Source organism: Vigna umbellata, chromosome 8, assembly GCF_029865625.1.
Source record: "Vigna umbellata cultivar VRB3 chromosome 8, Vumbellata_1.0, whole genome shotgun sequence".
Classification (NCBI taxonomy): domain Eukaryota; kingdom Viridiplantae; phylum Streptophyta; class Magnoliopsida; order Fabales; family Fabaceae; genus Vigna; species Vigna umbellata.
In genome coordinates this window covers 284,576-288,947 of record NC_142172.1, presented here as the reverse complement: position 1 = coordinate 288,947, position 4,372 = coordinate 284,576, and positions in this window count along the sequence as shown.

The following is a 4,372-nucleotide window of genomic DNA, read 5'->3' as shown; positions in this document are numbered from 1 at the left end:
ATTATGTATGAATATGTTGTTGGGGGTCAATTTCATCTTATCCACTCTCATATATTTTAGGAATTCAACATTCAAATCATCATTGTTAATGCCACTCTCTAAAGTACCTTTCTAGAAGGCTTCTCCCTAATCACGAGTTCATACAATTCCTAGCATTCCTAATGATCAGTTCATAAGTGCAGGAGCTTAACGACAACCAATATCATATTGGGAGAAATTCCCCGGATCTAGACTTCCCCGTACGTGCCCGTATCGACAAAACCAATAATCATGCATCGAATGAGTTAAACAATGCAAGCATTAAGCAAAGAGGAAAAACCCTAACTAATGATGAAAGAAAGCATAAGTCTTAATTAAAAGATGTAAAAACAGATTCCATATATGAGAGTTTCACAAGATTACATTGATTCCCCAACAAACATACAGAGTTTAGTTCACCATATTCATGGTGAACCTAGATGAATTACAATGAAAGAATGAAAGAATAAACCCTAAAAAGGTGAAGAGGAAGCCTCAGCATCCAAGATCCTCCTTCAAAGGGGTGGAAGAGAGAGTGTTTGCTTCGTTCCAGCCAAAGATGCCTAACCCTAGGAAACCCTAAAGCTTATATATCATTCGTAAATTACAAAAAGTCAAGTCCAAGCCCATTAAAGTGCCGCTCAGCGGTAAAATACCGCTCAGCGGTGAGTGCGTGACTTGTTTTCTCCCCTCAGCGGCCATTTTGCCCCTCAGCGGATCTCCCGTGAGTGCCTGAGTGCCGCTCAGCGGTAAACTGCCGCTGAGCGGTGACTTCGGCTTCTCCTTTTGCACTTTTTTTGTCTTTTCTGATTTCATCTCTCTCCTTCTTCACTTCTTTCACCAAATTCACCTTAAAACCTGCACAAAAACACTGAAATCAAGCATAAACCTGTCCAGCTCTCTTATTTCCAAAAATATAAGAAAAGCATGATTTCAAGCTAGTTTCTAAGTGTAAAGGTTGCTTTTAGTGTCAATTTTAATCATAAAATAACAGTTTTTCAACTGTTATCACAACCCCAAACTTAAAACTTTGCTTGTCCTCAAGCAAATAAGATGTAACTCATCTTCAACCAATTCATATGATGGTTCACTCATTCAAAAATCCTCTTTTCAAGATAAGTAAAACTTCACTCAAACTTATGACCAAGAGTTTAATCAAGATGTGCACATGCTTTAGTGTTCACAAAGTCATTTAAATTCCAACAAATGCTATTTTCATGAATGATCAATCAATTAAGCATGGATGTTCATGTGTTCATGTATTTCCTCACTAAGTCAAGTGTTTCACTCACACTCAAGTGTATAAGAGATGATCACTCATTCACTCTACTATCACAATGTCACATGAATCAACTTTGCCTTTCATTTTACCACAATCAAAAACATTCACAAGCATGCATCATCACAAGGACTTTTCTATGGCTTATAATGTGGCTGGGCTAACAAGAAAATTGGTTTTTCTGGATCACAAAATCCTTGAGTTAAGAGAATCATACAACACAATCATCTTATTCTTCCCAACTTTCTTTTGCCTTTGCATTGAGCTTTGCTTCTTTTTCTTTTCTTTTCTTTTTCTTTGCATATTCTTACTTTTTAGCTCTTAGCTCAATGCTTTTCATGTTTTCCCAACAACCCCAAACTTGAACATTTAACAATACCACACAAGATCTTCTACTTAACTCAAGGTAAAGATTTTCAATCAAGGTTTCAGTGTATATTCAAGGCTAAGGGTTCAAAGGATAGAACACAAAGTGTTCTCTTTTAGTGGGCTAATTTTACAAATTTGGCCAATAAAAAGGTTTCCAACAAACGGCCTTGATCATATGATGCAAAACAAGCAATTGATTCAATCATAGAAAACCTGGGCAAAATCATTCATGCTTTCAAAGTAATAGCATTCAACAATAACAACTCTGGAGCTCAAAATCTCACATATAAGCTCATTCACATTTGACATACACATCCTGCTTAATTTCACAATCACAATCATGATATCATGCATTTGTTCACAAAGCTTGTGAATCACCTGTATAAGCATTTTAATGTGCACATCATCTCAACATCAATTAATCATAAGCATCATTCAGTATTACTTATCACACAATCACAGTTAATAGCAAACCATCACAAGAAACCAGGTTTCAAATAGAGTACATCAAACCCTAATCTAAAAAAAAACAAAAACAATAAGTTCAGAAAACTTAAACCACAAAAGCATAATCATATGATAGCATTTATCAGTAAATGCTATCTCAGCTCCTCATCAGTCTGAGCTGTCCTCTGTATCTTCCTCTTCCTCTTCATCATCATCTTCAAATGCATCATCATCATCAGCTTCATCTTCTTCCATCTCTCTAGCTGAAGCTTCAGCTGCTCCAGCTCCTCCTCCATGCACTGGCTCCTCTGGCCAAGCTACCACATTATGGAATTCATCCATAGTCCACCTGTGGGCTGGAGGTGTATCATACATCCCCACAATCATCTCAGCAGTGGCCACCTGCCCTCTGTGAATGGACTGCAACTGAGCCCTATAAGAGACATATACATGTCCCTCATCTGGAATGGTTCTGCTTCATGTGTATCAGCAGATGTCTGGCTCTGTGCTGGCCCTCTCTCTCTACGAGCCGGCGTGGTGGAACTGGCTGAGCTGCATCATCACCTCCACAGTACTGTCTAGTAGGCCTCATCAATAGCTTTTCTTGGCCTCTCAAATGGTGGAGCAGAAGTGTCCACCCCAGCTATCTTGCAAAGGTGCGTGATCAAAGAAGGATGTCCTAGTGGTGCTTTGTTGTTTGAAGTATTGGCGCACACACTAATCTCATCAGCTATCACCTGCCCAATATTAACATTCAAGTTTCTGATAGCACAGTAGATGAAGAATGCCCTGCTGAGAGTAATATCTGACACATGTGAACATGGCTGAATGTTGGCATGAGAAAACGCCATCCAATACTTTGCAAGAGGAGTCAAATCTGTCCTCCTAATGTTAACCACTGAGCCAGATCGATTCCTTTGGAAGTGTCCTCCAGGTATACACAGTACTCTCTCCACATCCTCATAATCAGCACCTTCCTCCATGCAAAGAGCAAACTGGCACTGCTCACCAGCCCATACAGTGTCCAGAAAGTTATTAATTGAATCAGGATCATACCTGATAGCATGGCCTCTGACATAGCCCAAATAATTCTCAGCTGGATAATCACCAATCTTCTTTGCATTGGTGTAAAATTCCTTAACCACAGCTATGTTGGCAGGTGCAGGATAAGTGGCTAGCTTTCCCCAGTCATTCCCTAAACTTGCTCTCCAAATTGAGGAGCAAGTTAGGTATCATTCCAACCTTTCTCTCCATCAGAAGTCTCCTGTCCTGAACCACTTTAAAGTGCTTCTCATGTTTCCTAGAGAAGAACCTGCTAGAGTGGGGTTGCTCTGGTTCCTTTTCCTTTCTCTTGGTTGCCATGGTTTTCAATCTTTTTCCTGAAGAGGATGCCATTCCTACATTCAAAACACAAACAAAACCACAGAACATGATGTTAATCATTAGTAAAACACAGAACACAACTCCTTTCGAAGCTAAACCACCGCTGAGGGCCAGAATTCCCCTCAGCGCCACCAGTACCACATTCCAATCACACAAAACCAGAAAAATCAAATCTGGCAGAGTGCCGCTCAGCGGCAGTTTACCCCTCAGCGGTAACTCTGCAGATTTTTGAAAAACCTGTTTTAAAGCTTTCCTAACTCCACCCAAATGCAATTTTCAGTTTTCCAGTTCATAATCAAGCAGTTTAATCGGTTCAAACATCAAATATATCATCAAATCATGCAAGAAATCAAAACCCCTAAATCTTCATGCTTTGACAATCATATTCAAAATCAAAACCCTAGAATGAACAAAATGCATTTTACTTACTTGGGTGGAGATACTAGATGCAATGAGAATGCTTCCAAGCTAGAATGCTCTCTTCCAACCCCAAACTTTGATGGCACACTAGTGAAAAAGTGAGTGGAAGAGAAATTTTCTTAAGAGGGAAGAGTGAAAAGATGTGGAAAACCTTGGAGAAGGTATGTGGGAGTGTTTGTGCAGAGAAAAATCTGAAAGTGTGAAAGAATACGCAGCTTAGGGTTTAAAAATACCCTAATGGGCTCGGGTCCCGCTAAGGGGAACTAAAACCCTTCTGCGAGAGTACCGCTCAGCGGTAAAGTACCGCTCAGCGGCACTTTCGTGATGTGTTCTTCTCCTTCTTTTCTTAACCTACGTGCCTCCTAGACATGCCCCTCACTGGCTCCCTGCAATTCAATGTTCAAAATGCTTATGCAAACCCTAACTAAAACAAACAACAAAATATTCAATCAACTG